The sequence below is a fragment of the Ambystoma mexicanum genome, chromosome 5p (assembly GCF_040938575.1).
Source record: "Ambystoma mexicanum isolate Mex_15411 chromosome 5p, UKY_AmexF1_1, whole genome shotgun sequence".
In the NCBI taxonomy this organism is placed as follows: Eukaryota; Metazoa; Chordata; class Amphibia; order Caudata; family Ambystomatidae; genus Ambystoma; species Ambystoma mexicanum.
Window position 1 is genome coordinate 548,504,823 of NC_090930.1, and position 16,742 is coordinate 548,521,564.

A 16,742-nucleotide genomic window follows, 5' to 3' on the forward strand; every position below is an offset into this window, starting at 1 on the left:
AGACTTGAGTGTCCATCCTGGTATGTAAGTGACTAATTTCTTCTTGAGATATCCAGGGGCTTTCCCATGAACACATCTATGGGCTAGTGTTAGAGCCTGCCTTGAACTAAATTCAATCTTTGATAGTCGGCCAGTGTAGATTTCTCCTATCATCACTGATATGTTCTGTTTTCCTTTTTCCTTTCATAATTTTCACGGCCCTATTTTGTATTGTTTGACCTTTTGCGATGTGCCCTTTGTTGGCTCCTAGAAGCAAGGCGTTGCCATAGTCCATCATGGACATTAGGATTGCTCTTGCTAGTGTAGCACAATTGTCCTCGCTTAAGTAGGGGAGCATTTTGTGCACTAGTCTCAAGTAGTATGAGGAATTCTTGCTAAATTGCATAACTTGGGACTCTGCACTCAATGATGCTTCCATGTGCATCCCAAGAGTTTTGATTTTGTGCACAACTTTAATGGGGGAATCATTAATATTGAAACACTCATATTGATGGTTTAGTTTAGATCTTGCTGAGTTGGCCCAAAGATCATTAACTCAGTCTTTTTGGTGTTGAGACATAACCAGTTGTTGGTCATCCATGTTTCAATTAATTTGTATAGTCTTTTAACCTTGGCACTGTCTTGAGAGTAGTCACTGCTTAGTTCTGTGACAAGCTGGGTATCATCGGCATAATTGGTGATAAATACGCAGATTTTCTCCAGGATCATGCAAAGAAACCTGATATAAAGGTTAAAAAGAAGTGGTGACAGACTGGCTCCTTGGGGGTACACCACAGATTATATTTTCTGCAAAAGAGAAATTATCCCCCCAGTGCACCCTGGACTCCCTGTCGGAAAGAAAGCAGGATAACCAGTCAATTGCCTCATTGGAACAATTTGCTCCTCTCTCTAAGGCAAGTTTAAGTTGACTGTGGTCCAGTAAATCAAAGGCTGCGATGAGGTCTAATAAAATTAGGAGCCCTGCTTTTCCCTTCTCCACTATATTGAGTATATGTGATTGGAGATCTAGCATTGCCGTCTCGGTACTGTGCGCCGCCTGGAAACCTGACTGCTGACTATGGAAATTCTCATGTTTTTCAGCAAATGCCTGAAGTTGGTTCGTGGCAATTTTGTCTAATCCCTTTAGTAGAAAGTTACAATTAGCGATGGGTCTTCAATTACTCGGATCACTTTGGTCTAGTTCATATTTTTTAGCTAGTGGTGTGATTGTGACCTTTTGGATTTCACTCGGTACATGGCCTTCCCGGAAGGATGCGTTCACCATTTTGGTGATGAAAGGAGCGAAGATGTCGGCATTCTCCAGTATCAATTTAGATGGACTTATGTTTTCCGCACATGTGGTAGGTTTCATTGATTTGAGTCTTTTGAGCATTTCTTCTATCATGATTTCTTGGAATTTAAAGGCCCCTTACCGTATTGTGGGCTCTGCTTCATTTACTGGCTCTGCCTGACTTTCTTGAGCCTTGTTAAGTACAGCTCTAGCTTTCTTTACTTTATCTGTCACAGCTGCTTGGACCTTGTTGCAGTCTTTACTGGATGGAATTAATATTTCTTTTTGCTCTCTTTCCAACTAGCTTTGTCTTGTTGCTTTGGGTTTTTATGCCATTTCTCCACTCTCCTCCTTTTTTCTCTTTTAAGCCCTACCGGTTCGGTGTTAAACCATTTCTGGTGGTTTTTATTTGGTATTAGAAATCTGTTTCTCAATGGGGCTTTTAAGTCAACAAGTTGCTTTGCCTGTGAGTTGAAGTCGGCAATCAATTTGTGCAGGTGTCTTCGTCCTTAAATTCTTTAAGTATATTCTCTAGACATTGTTCCATATGTTTTGGCTCAATTATTTTGTAGTTCCTGCTACTCACTTTTTGTTGGTTCATTACTGATGCTGTTCTTAGGGGACATATTGAGTGTTAGCGAGAAAGTGACTAAGAAATGATCTGACCAAATGCAGGCTTCTGTTAGTACTAGCTTCAGCAGTACTGTGAATCTTAGCCTGCGTCGCACCCTTAGAGAATTGTTAATATAGAGAGTGCCACATTGGGATAATACTAGAGTTGCCCTAGCTATATAACCCCAACTAGACCAGCTCCACCACCACCAACTACACAAAGTGTGTCTCACCTTAGCCACATATTTACCCAGACACACGTTATCTAGCAATCACACAACCAGACAGCCCCCAAACTTGGATCGGACAAACCCACCTCACCCAGACTAACCCCACGAGACAGCCAGACTAAGCACGAAAGACTGACTCTACGCGACGACAGCACCATGCCCACAATCACACAGGCAAGGAAGCAAAGAATTTAAAAAAAAAATCCGAAAAAACATGTACAATCATACAATCATAACAAAAACAGAGCCGACCAACAAAGCACTGCACGTGGTCTACAGCCCCTGCAACCGCAACCTCAATCCCGAAGGAAACTCAAAGGAAATATTAACCTACCAATTTACAAGGAACGCAAGCATTACAACCCAAACAAAAACCCAAAGGGAGAAACACTCCGACACCAACTCCACAACCTACCGCCGAATAACACAAAATGCAACAGAAACTAATACGACCATGAGAAAGACAAAGTGCAGAGAGAACAAACACAACTGAACACCACCACAGATTCACAACTGCGGAACACACCCCCATTGATAGGAACGAAAACAGAACTAGCACCAACAGAAGAGAAAAGTCCCTATACCTAACACCATACCTCGCAAACAACCACTCACTGGAACGAACCAACCCAACAAACGAATCAAGAAAGACCAAAATCAAACACCACGTAGAAGAAGAATGCACAATGCTAGAGGGAACAAGAACACGATCAATGCACTAACCCCATATATCACCAAAACAAGAGGACCCACCCTTCAACAGCCATAAAATTCAGAAGAGGAACCTAATGAAAACAAAAACCTAAAATGTAACCTAGAAGAGCTATTCGACGATGACACAAACACAATCTGTACCAACACCACAACCGGAGATCTACATGGAAGAAAAGCAAAACACCAATTAGAAAACAACACCGATAATAAAGCACCAACCAAATTATACCATAAAAATCCACTGCAACGTAGTCAACACAAGATCAATGTCAAAACACTCAACAGGGATCTTCGACCTGCTGTGCGACAACGTTATCGACATCCTATTCATCATAGAAACATAGCTGGATGACAATTACAAAATCACACTCTAAAGCTGCCTCCACATCAACTTCAAATGCCTACAGTTAAACAGGAAAGGAAAAAAAAGGAAAAGGCCTTGCAACAGCATTCAAAGAACACCTGCAAATAAAAACAGACACACCTCTAAATATCATGAACTATGAATCCATGATCATACACCTATCAGCAAATCCAAAAACAAACTTTAAATTCATACTGGTTTACAGATCACCGACTTATGATGCAACCTTTGTCGACAACTTCACAGAAGCAATCACCAACATAGCCATCCATAATGAGCATCTGATAATCCTGGGAGACTTCAACAAATGGTTCAAAGAAAAATACTCCAACTCACAAAGCTCACTAATCGGGCAACTAACCACCATGAAACTACAACAACTGGTCAAAGGAGCAACACACTCGACAGGGCACACACTTGATGCAATCTTCGCCAAGAAACATTTTATCACCACTGCACCGCTGATACAGATACTTTGGAACGACCACGTCATCATTCCATTTGTGATCACGCTACCAACTTAAGCTACCAACCGGCCCCTGAAAACCCCAGCCACCACAAAAGAAACGGGAAAACCGTCAAAGCAAGCAACCTAATAGAACAACTGGAGCTGACAAAACCGACCATGACCAAGGCGGAAAAACAGACCTAATACATAAATGGATTGCTGATACAATCAAAAGCATCTCGCTGGAAAGAAAGTTTACCCCCTCAAGAAAAAAAGCAATGGCAAAATGGTTCACCCCGCTACTAAGCACCATGAACAAGAAAAACAAGAAGCATGAACTGGAATAGAGGAAAGAATATGACCAAGATAAGAAAACTCACTTCCAGCGACAAATCTGATCGTACAAGAAGGAAATTCAAAAGGCAAAGAAAAGGCATTATGACGACAGAATCACCAAAGCCACCAACACACAAAAAGAAATGTTTAACATTATAAAAGAAATGAGAAACCCACCAGGTTGCAACAACACTCCAATACCTTCACATAAACTATGCAACAATCTAGCAGACCATTTAAAAAATGAAATAAAATCAACAACATCTGACAAATCATACAAAACAGACCAACCAATCCTAACCCACAGCCAACCAGATCTGACGAGGAGCCAGAGCACACACTCCAAAACTTCCTGCAAATATCAGTGGAGACATTCGTCAAGCTGGTAAAACATAGCAAGAAAGCAGGCTCGCTCATGGATCCCTGCCCACAGACATCGACAAATCAATCCTCACACAAGGAACGGCATCTGAATATTACAGAAATCTCTTGAATCTGTCGCTCACGACAGCGACCATACCACAATCGTACAAATCAGCATATATTAAACCACTTCTTAAGAACACAAGTGGTGATGTGGAAGAACTCTCCAACTACAGACCGATTTCAAACATCCCCTACCCGGCAAACTCCTAGAAACCTATGTATACAAACTAACCCAAGAACATGTAGAAAAACACCAGTTGCTGGACCAAGAACTTTTCGGCTTCAGACCCGCAAGGGGAACAGAATCAGCACTCCTATCCATCTGGGACGACCTAAAAACAAACACTGACTCCAATACAACCTCAGCCCTGATTCTGCTTGTCCTCTCTGCAGCTTTTGACACAGTAAGCCATGACAACCCTCATCAAGAGATTAGAAGATATAGGTATAATGGACTTAGCACTACGCTGGATCAGAACAGAAACTGTATGGATATCCCCTTCAAATCTACTCTACGAGTTAATGACTGGGGAGTACCACAAGGATCCTCACTATCACCACTGTACTTCAACATCTACCAGATGCCACTAATCAAGATCTTCAAAAAATACAATCTTATGTCCTACAACTACGCAGACGACACAGAAATCATCTACAAAATCGAAGATGCACAAGCAGAACACTCAACAGAATGTCTAAAAGAAATCTATGACTGGATGAACACCAACAACCTGAAATATCCAAAAGCCAAGAGAACAACACCTACATACTGGTGCCGATAGAATTGGGAACCACGGCCACACCATCAAAGGTAGTCAAAAACCTGGGAGTCCTAATGGACAACACACTAACCTCATAACCACAAGTAAATGCGATAATTAAGAAATGCTTTTTTCTCCTTCACTCAACTAAAAGAATCCTACAATTCCTATCCTTCACCCACAAAACACTGACAATCGTCGCCCTCATCCTGTCAAGTATCGACTACACAAACAGCCTCTACCTCGGGATGCTGGAACACCTGCTGAAGAAATTACAACACATCCAAAATGCAGCAGCTACACTCCTCCTCAAACTATCTAGAAGAGATCACATCACACCAGTGCTACAAATGCTACATTGGCTTCCAATCAAGCAATGTATCAAGTTCAAAACAATGTGCATAAAACACAGGGCAATCAACGGACAGGAAGCAGAATTCCTAAAAAAGAAAATAACCATCTACAAGCCAACGAGGCTCTTCAGATCAAGCAATGAAATCTGCCTGGAACCAAAACCATACGCCAAACAAAACTAGTGGGCTCCTCTTTCTCCCACCTTGCAGCAGCAACCTGGAACAACATCCTGAAAGGAATAAGAAACACCAAAGACTACTTAAATTACAGGAAACTCCTTCAACACCTCGGAACCAGAAAGAAACAACTGAAACAATAAAACAGGAAATGCAAAAGAACAGGCTGACAGAACCCATGACGGTACAGACAATTCCTAGAACCAACAAAGGGGAAACTCCCTCAAGAACAAGAGAGACAATGCCAGGTGGAAAAGACCATGAGCGACAACCCAGTCAGGACAGAACAATAACAAACAAGGCTGACACAAACAACTACCAACCTTACCCACCTACAGCTCTGGTTGTGGGCGTAGGTCACAAGCAGATAGATCTGCGGGGACTAGTTTGCATCAACCACAGACTGGGATGTAGGGGCTGGCCTGAGTAAGAACTAAGATAGAAATGTAGAGATTAACCAATGCAACATCGGGAGGATAGCGCAGGGGCAACGTGCTTGGAAGCAGATGACACAGACCACCACAGGTTTGATCCCTGGGTCTGTGCTTAGAAACCTCTGGATATTAAGTGTGTTATAAATAACCTATCATATCATATCATAACATAATGATAAAGAGATAAGAGAGAGCCTAATCATGCTGAAACTAGATCACTGTATGGAAGACAATTTTGTCTAAATCTCAAAAGACACAATAGCAATATGCATTTTCACTGGACAACAACTCTAACAACCAACCCTACTAAAAACTACTGAAACCTCACCCTCTTCACACACTTCTCAAATCCTAATTAAACACAACTATACCTCTTAAACCACAGCAACCCGCACGCACTTCACCACACTGCAACAACAAACACACCACACAGACCTTCACACAACCACACACAACAGACTCCGACCGGATACCTCACCAAGAAATCTCAGCAAACGGTGTTAACAGAACTGAAGCTGTCAAAAGCACATCACAGCTCCCTTGCTCCTCTCCAAACTTTGCCCTACTAACTGCCCTAACCTACCCCACTTTCTTTCAGATCTGCCAGAGTGCCAGGGACCACTCGGGTGGTGATAGTGCATGGTACAAATATCCTTTAACATTAACATTAACAGTACATTTATTTGCTTATGATTTTGTTTTATTGTACTAACTTCTTTGTATTTATGAATTATTTGTACCTGTTAAAATCAAAATAAAGATAATTTAAAAAAAATGTAAAAAGAGGAAGCTGACTGCAGACAAGTGAGTAATTGGAAATGGCATGTGCCTTAAAAAGTGTGAATGGTGAGTGATTAGAAATAGGCTGGTGCATAAGAATTGATTCGCTTGTGCGAAACAATGATGAATTACAGGCAGGGAACCTATTATCAATCTCCCCAATTACATGCAAGAGGAAATGGGCCGGGGAAATCCCCTGCAACAAAACACAGAGGAACCAGCCATAGGACAATGTTTTTGCTGCCTTTATTGAAATTTCAATGACAGGGATTGAAGTATGAACAATGCAGCATTTTCCACACTCACTCTCGTCGGTCTTGAGCCTGTCATCCAGTTTTGTTAATACATGATGTCACAAAATCCTAGAAAACCTAACAAGTGTCGGGATTGTTTGGTAAGGTAAACTACATAAACATTCTATAAGGGATTAGTGCAGCAATTGGATAAAACATCTCTGGTGGCTCCTCCCGAGACTACCTCTAAATGTTGCACTCATGGAATAGGGGATGAGAGCGCACACATAACAGCTATCCTTCCTTGTTTCTCCACCCACCTTGATCATGTGCTGATACCACACATTGTTAGATATGTGGGCCGAATCAGCTAGATATGCGTTTACGCATTCAGAATCTATGTCTGTTCTTCGTCTGAGTATTTTTACCTCTCGGGCAGTGCTAGTTACTCATCCAGATATGGCTTCAGTAATAGCAGGAATAAGGGTTGTGTTAACATGTATTATAGCATGTGTGTGAGACAATGCAACCTGTGGAAATGCAAAGAGGGTAAAGCGGTAGAGACAGTAATATGCCGAAAATATTAATGCAGCTGCTCTCGCCGTAACTTGCATATCTTGTTAGGCTGTACACTCCCGTTTTTGTCCATAGAGTTCACAAAACCGCTTGCAAAACCCTTTGATGTTCACCATTATTACTTGTTAGGCCAATCAGGCTCTTCTGTGCTAATATTGTCTCAATACAGTAAGAAACAGTTGTTCCAAACAAACCATATTTTTGCACTACTAAGCAATACAATAAAAGGTGTGTCGGCCTGTGTCAATATTGGGTAGGTGTGGGGTGTTAGGTTATATAATATGTCCGTATGTGGCTACAAGTTCGTAAAAGTGCAAGTATAGAACTATCTGCCAAAATCAGTCCAAGCATCCACAATGATTACCTTGTGTGGAGAAAAGACAGTGGCCTCATCAGGGGTTTGGGCGGTGTGGTAAAAATGTGGCACTCATGCGGTTACTTCCGCATTGCTGCTCTGCCCAATCGCGAGTTTGGGGGACTCTTGGAGCATTCACCTCCAACTCTGAGCTGGAGGTGAATGCACTGACTTTCCTACCATTTTTGGCGCAATTACCACTGGACAATTACCACCGTGGTAATTGTGACAAAAATGGCTCATTGAGTCCGATGGACTCAAAACAAAACGTGACGTACCCCACCACTACAACTTGTGATCCAGCGCTAATAGTGCCAGACCAAGTTGTGGTAACACTAATTGTGTTGGGCGGTATGCCGCGGATTTACTGCCGGGATACCGTCCAACTTGTAACGACCCCCACTGTGCCTAATTTAGCTTTTCATTTTGTTCTTGTTTAGCTCTAGTCCTTGATTGTGTCTGTATTTGCTGCTGTGTTTCTTTTCCTTCCTCTTGTTCTTCTGTCATCAAATGTGTTAGTCTATGTGTTAGTCTGAGGGGATCTCACTTAAGCAGGGCTTGATGTCTCCAAGGTAGCTCCAGGCCTTCTATCCTACTAACTTTACAGCATTGTCATTTGCTTGCTCTTTGGTGAAAGGGCCATCGAACATGGGTTTATACCAGACCGTAAAGAAATTTCTTAGGAGCACTCAGTCTCCTGGATAAAGAAGTAGTTGCCTAAGCAGTTCTGATTGTTCTACTTGTGTGTTATCTTCATCATCCTTCTTCGACCACCCCCACTAGAACTAAGCTGTTAAGAGATAAAAGAAGCACTAGCCATCATGGAAGTGATTTATTTATGCATTTCATCACCCAGAACTTTGACATACTTGGGGCATTTGTCAGTGCTCTAAATGGAGAAGTAAGCAGGAGGGGCAAGCGTTGTCCTGTTACCACCTTACAAGGGGTTAAATGGTGTCCGATCCAGTTTGATTATGCAATGCGAGCAAGACTTAGGACAGGCAATGGAGCCATCTCTTTTTTATTGTTACTTTTATTTTGCCAATCTTCTCTTTTAGCATGCCATTGAGACAGTCACAAATTCCATTTGTTTGGGGGTCATAAGCACAGGAAAACATATGCTTAATCCCCAGCAGGACTGTGATGTGCACAAAAGCTTCTTTTACGAAGTGAGGTCCTTTGTCTGAACGCAGGACCTCGCACATCCCCCATCATGGGAACATCTCCGATGAGGAATTTTGCTGCCCTGAGGGCATGGGGGAGTGAGCATGGACCAGCTTCGATCCAGTGAGAAAGTGGACACACTACCATGGTCATATATCTGTAAGCCTTGCACATTTGGATCATGTCCACATAATCTATGTGGAGATGTTTGAAAGGCCCATTAGGGTTCAGTATTGCTCCTAGCACTACACGCAATGTGTGGCCTGTGTTATATTTTTGGCATGCTATGCAAGTACTCATAAAAGCGGTGATATACTCTGCTAAATTGGGACAGAACTAATCTTCCCCAATATGTGCTGCATGTGGGAGGCATTGACCCACTGGCTCTGCCCTGTGACATCACTGTGTGCTGGTGGCACCAGAACCAGCAAAATGGCCGCACAAAGCCCTATTCGTGCTAAACCTCTGACAATTGCGCAGTGAAACCAGAAAGTTGGCTGCCAATCTACTTTGCCTGTGTCAGTAGTGGAACAGGAGACCACACTGCTAAAACCTGTCATTGGGCTGCCCACAGGAGGGAAAATGGAAACTACATGAAAGGCAGTGCTTCATTGCAAGGAAACCCAGAAGTGCTCTGAAATCCGTTTTTCCTTGGTTGCTGAAATTACAAAATAATGGTTCCCAAACATCAGAAAAGATCCAACATCCTTGCTGGGTGTTACCCGTCACCCGTGTTACCCGTCACTGTATTTAAAGAAACCACATAAGCACACAGGAGAAGCAGATTTCATCACAAGAATATCCACATTAAAAAAAAGGTGCTTTCCTGGGAAAATCTGTCAGATATGGGCGCAGTACCGTTGGCCGTCTGTATGAAAGCTGCCATTTAATTACACTGGAAGCTTAAACCTGTACAGTAAAATCAAATGGATGAAATGAAGTGACTTGATATCAAAAGCAATATAGGTTGCCACTATCTAATTTTTATGTTTAAAAAGCCTGGAATTGGAGATATGTTTGCCTGTTTTAAAAATTGTAACTTTAATTTCAACAAAGAACAATGTAACAATTTACTTTAAAGTAACCTGATTTAGCAAAACTTCAAAGAAGCTTCCCCCACTGGGAAACACACCACCCTTCTGCTTCCCACCAAAAGGACAGGAACTCCTATTTAGGTGTTAATGAAGAGGGGAGGAGATTTTGCTCTGCTGCTCTGGGGAGAGACAAAAGACTCCCTTGATTGAAAAGATATGCAGATGCAACTGTCAACAGAAACTCCTGCCAGGGGAAAGAGGCCAGGGTTGTTCTTGACCCACCAAAACTTTGGAGGCGGGACAGAGAGTTATGTGTATTCTTAAAGCACAATAAAGTATATTTTTGAAAAGAACTGACAGAGCACTGTGCAAAATTGTAAACATTTGTAAAATGATAGTATTGTTAATATGAAAATTCTGGTCAAGTTTCAAAACTACTCAGAACTCTGTGCTATGTTCAGGGACATGACTACAGACTTTGTGGTTTTGTAGCAAGTGTGGTGATGCCAGAAACATGAAACTTCACATGATTATGCCCAGATGTCATGCACACATATGTGTAAAAATGTGGACAAATCTGACATTGGGTACAGGACCAAAAGTGCAAAAAATTGCCAAATCTAGACCCAAGCTCTCACCATGACAGGGCTCGTATGAATACTTGCTCCAACTAATATCTGATATAAATATGCTATTGGTAATAAGGTTGCAAAATTGTAAATATGTCTTGTATGAAAAATAGATTTCATGTGCAGAAACAGAGAGGAGGTTCTCCCTGGATCATCAAATACAGCGTCATCACGGCACCATGTTTTCTTCTCAAATCAGGGGAGAGGAAAGACCCTAACCAATAGAATTCCAGGGGGTGTGCCTAGTAGAAGTCAGCATACCCACCCTTTTACAAAATACATAAATAGAGACAGCTTAGGACCTAGAAGGAGACACATCCACTCACCATCCAATTGCTGGCGAAGCACTTTGCAAGAGAAATCCATATTCCAGACTCCAGAACTTTGAAAGCAGAAAGGCCCACTTCCAAAGCTGAACCATTCTCAGCTTGGCCTTTAATAAATCCTGAAACCATATTTTACCCCAGACCTCCAAGGGGAACAACAAAAAGAACAGCCTGACTGAGCTGTCCTGCTTTCTTGCTAAGAATTCCTGACAGAATCCAGAGATCCGACCCAGTAGAGCAGAGCTGTGACCAGATAGCTGTGAACCAGAACCAACCCGTCAGATCCAGTACAATCCCGCTGTGCAGTGTTCAGAGTGCTGTGCTGAGTGCAGAACCAGAGCGTCTTGAGTCCAGTCTGGTGTGCTAGCAGAATTCCAGTCCAGAAAAGTATCCCTGACCAGATCTCTGACAGGTGCATTCCAAACAGTGGTAGTGAGTATCCATAGCATAGGATTGTCTCTAGCATATGTTTATCCATAATTCATCCCTATCCAAACCCACTCTCTTATATCCAGAACTGCATTGTAGAAAATCTTTTGTCTTACCTGAATCTTTCTCTCCTCCCTATAGTCCTTTGGTAATAGTAGTGTTAAAATCATCTTTGCGCTAATATATTTGCTGAAGAATGACAAGCGTCTCGGCGGGCAAAAACCAGCCAGAGGCATCGCTGGACTGGTGGCTGTGCTGTCATGTAGTTTGTGGCATCATAGTCTCCCTAGTATAAGAAACCTTGTTTGTAATTTTAAGAAAAGCGGAACCTTGTTTTACACATTTTTACACTTTCTGAAAAAATGACCTCTACAAAAACCTTTATAACTTCCTCACTGTGTATGCTAGAAACAAGATTTAAGTGTCTACTTGTAGCTAACATGCTCAGCTTTCCAGCGAATCCAACATTGCATTCCATGGTTATTCATTTATATATAAAATGGGAATGGGGAGGATGCTAACAACAGACCTGTTAAAGACGGGTCCGTTGTAGCATCCTGTTCTGCTAGTGGGTGCCTCTCTGCACACTTGGTCAGGCCAGGTGTACAGAGCGGGACCTGCTGCAGAACTCGTAATGTGGCGGCCCGGTATGAGCTGTGCTGGTCCCTTACCAGCACCGCTCATACCGTGGCCACCACAGTTGTAATGAGGCCCACTGTCTGGATTTGATTTAATTTAATTCCCTTTTATATGTTTTTGTTCTTGGCTCTTCTGCCATTTAGCGCCTTCTACAAGGTGTTCAGTGCATTTGAATACATTATTAATAATTATAATAATAAGCAGACAATAATTACTCCCCTACTGGTGTTAATACACATCTTTGTAGTAAAATCACCTACACTAAAGTATTGTGGCACCCCAACATCATTCTGAGCATGCCGTCACTGGAAAAAAAAAAAGAAATAACTTGATGTTAAGACTTCAGGTGTGAAATCCCCTGTTGTATCTCTGAAAAATTACAGAGATCCCCAGTTGAGTACATTACTGCAGATTGAAGTCTGAGCTGAGTACTCGTCAAAACACATTCTGGCGACACCAGCAAGCTCTAAATGGAGGCACTGAATAGACCATGTCAAGCAAACAGCTGGTTTGTGGGTAGACCATTGTTGTGATGTGAAGGGCCTACCTTGAAAACAAAGAGGCTGAGAAAGAGAACATGCCCAGAAGGCCAATAAAGTGTCATTGCCTATAAGCAAAAAAAGAAGGTGCTCATCAGCACTGAAGGCAAGCTACCACATTACTGTATGTATTTCCCTTTTGGCGCTGTCACTCACAGACTGCTGTAGGTCTCTTATACCCTGTTACCTGTGCAAATGGCAATACTATGACCATGAAGTCAAAATACTGCACTGCATCTAAGTTTTCATTGGAGCTTATCTTTCAGTTGGTGGTGAAGCCGGTACCTGAATACATCCTTGGAAAGATATTTCTCAGCAGGAATCTGGACATCACTTTTGAGTGAGAGAATGAGCAGGGTACTGAACATCCTGCTCACAAATGCAATGGTGTGGCAGAGGGGGTTCAGGAGACTGAAGTAGTCGATAACACCAGGCCATATGAGAGTGTTACCAGTGTGGTTAAGGTGCTTGGATCCTGCAAATGAACCAAACACCTGTAGAGCTAATCATGCTGTGCACATTTATGGATGATGTTTCTGTATAAAAACATTGCAATCTGTAGCACAGTTAGTGACGTCTATGGTACATTTCTTGTCTGGCATTTTTATAGAAAGGAGTACATTGAATGGAGGGTACCTCTTAAGTTTCATGAGCCGAAAATAATAACTACAAGAACTAACGGTGGCATTGATATGTCCAACCATGGATGTCATTGTATCAAGAGTGACTCCAAGGGATTTAGCTTTACGCATAATCTTGATAGAGCAATTGTCAACCGTAAAAGATATTTCGCCTTAACAGCAGAAGAGAGTAAGAGTAGTTCAGTTTTTCCACTGTTAATACACATGCCATTGGCAATCATCCACATTTGTACTTTTGAAAAAATCAGATTCAGAGCTATGGAATCAGTGTGATGATTGCCAGACAGCTCCATAAGAATCTCTATGCATCAGCATAGCTCTCAAAGACAAAGCCGTATTCAAGAAGAAGGTCATGTAAAGGCTTCATGAAGATATTGAAAAGTTGTGGGGCCTTGGCAGAGCCCTGAGGGTACACCACAACCAAGTGGTAAATCAGGGGAAGAAAACTGTGCAAGCACTACCCAGAATGTTCTCTCTCTGTAAGAAAGGACATTTTCCACCTTAAAGCATCAGGACTACACCGAGCAACCATGGCCAGTCTGTAACCCATAATCAAAAAATCAACAAGGTCAAAAGCGGCAGACAGATCAATAAACATAAGAAGGCCTGCCTTGCCTTGATCATGTAACTGGAGTATGAATGACTGAAGAATGACTATAGCTGTTTCAGTTCCGTGTATCCTCCTGTAGCCACACTGGTGCAGTCCAAGAAGGCTATTTACATCAATATGACCTTGCATTTGATTATACACAAGATAATGCAAAAGCTTGAGTAAGAATTTTGTGTTGGTAATTGGCATATAATTAGCTGGGTCAGTTGCAACTAAAAAAGGCTTCTTCAAGAGTGGAGTGACGCAAGTTTCTTTGAGTGTGATGGGAACATAATTATTTCTAAAAGGAGCAGGAGAGTCCGGTGCAGTGAACAACCGCATTTGTAAGGTGTTAAAAATAAAATCAGGATTTGCGTCTGCATGGATATTAGAACCAAGATCAGCGAGGTAAGGCGCAATGGTGGCAGGGGTGATTTTCCTTAGATGATGAATATAAACCGCATGTGACTTGTGCTTGGCCTTAATTACAGGGCCAGCATGTTGCCAAAGGATAGCAAATAATGGTCTGACCAAAAACGAGCAAGAATTTCCACAGCAACAAGTGAACAGATATTGTTGTTTGCAAGTACCCAGTCTAGAATGTGACCCCTTATGTGAATAGGACCAGTAACTTATTAAGTGAACTGCAAAACTTGTAAGGTTTGAATACATTCATTAGCTACTTAATCCTCATTGTCATTGATTCCCAGGTTAAAATCACCAGCAATAACACATTTAGTGTTAGATGTAAAAAGAGAAAGCAAGGTCTCGTAAGGTCAGAGACAATATCTTACAGATCACCATCAGGTGGTCTGTATAACAGAAGAACAAGAATTGTAGTGGGAGGATTGACCCTCATCTTCAGCATGGCAGATTCACGGAGGAGAACTGCTGATGTTAAATGGAATGAGCTGAGAAGAAGTTATTAAACAGAAAAGCAACACCACCACCACCACCAACCCTGATTTGTCTATTTACAGTGAACATTGTATAGTTCGGACAGCAGAATGTAAAGCAGGGACGGTTTCAGTAACCATAAAAACATTGGACTGGGTATTGTACAGTAGGTCATACAATTCAATATTATATTTGACCATAGACATGGTATTTAGAAGCCCACATTTAACAACATCAGCACTGGCTCTGGACAAAATAGCACCCGAGTTTGCATCCCCAGTAGTTGTTACATGAACTCACAAAACATTTTCACAAGCCTTTACACTGGCCCTGGACATACTAGCACCAGAGTTTGCATACCAACTAGTTGTTGCAGGAACTCACAAGTTGCAAGCCTTTACACTGGCTCTGGACAGACTACTTGAGATGCAAACCTAATTGCAAAGTGGCCTTGATGGCTGTGATAAAAGCTGGGCAATGGATACGGTGTGGGAATTGTACTTTCACTTAGGCTGCTTTACAACAATGCTTGCCCCCTTAGGCAAACAAAATAAACTAATACTTCAGAACAGTATCTTTTAGCAGTTACCCGAAGGTTCATTTCTAAAAATAATTCAAAAACGTAAATTATCCCTTCAAGTGATGACTAAACCTTGACAAGCGGTAGGATTTCATGTATGTAAGTTTGCCGCTTGCTGGAGTCTACCAAATCCATGGCTGAATCTGATCCTCAACTCTTAAATACCCATACATTAAATACATTTAGAAGAGGAGGTGAGCAGGAATTACGTTACTGACAGCACTGTAGCTCAAGGTCCCATAGAAACCCCTTCTGGGAACACCATGTGCAGTCCTGGGCTTTGGTTCAAGTTGGTCTAATGTAGTGAATTGAAATGATACAAAATTACAATGGCAAGGTGCAATTGATGGAGAAATGTAGGTCTGGGGATAGGAAATGGCTAAGTCTCCAGCAACATGGAGTCATCTCATAGCCTTTTTAGAGGATGTCAAGATCGGTGTTGACTTTATTGGAGAACTTGGTCTCACTAGGATGTTCACATAAAAGCATATAAGTGGCAGCTAGCCATACTTGAGCCAACGCACAGGGAAGCTGTGTGGATGTGTTGAGTATTTTGATATTGGCTCACGTAAACATGACACATCAATCTAAGACTCCCATTTAAACAATCCCACCGTACAATTTTAGGCAAGGAACATACAGTGAGGTAGTCAAACATTTAAATGTATTTAAAAGAAGAGTTCAGTTTCACGCAACTGGGTCTCCAGATTTACCCTGCAGATCATTGGGGAAATAGGGAGATAGGGAAATACAAAACAAACTTGTATCTGGCTGAATGAAGCTCACTCTTGTAAGTCCACAAAGGCATCCACTTTCAATCATAAAGTCTTCCTACAAACAGTATGATAATATAAAAGTAGGCACTAGACTTAGTAACATTCTACTTAGCATTGAATTTCACGTAATGCAAGTTTGGTTAAAACATTTGATTTTCTCTGGCATCAAGACAAGTATGGTGCTGGAAAAGGTTAATGTAAACATAACAATCACGATGCCCTTACATGTCACCAACTCTCCTACACAGGCGTGAGATAGTGAATGTATTAACTGTGTAGAGCCCACTTGACATATAGACAATTGGGCCTCATTACGAATGTGGTGGAAAGGCAACAATGGCGCCGGTAGTGCTACCAGCACTGTTGTTATCTCTCCACCACATTACAAGTTCTGCTTGCCGGTGCCGGCATGCACACGTGGTCTGACCAG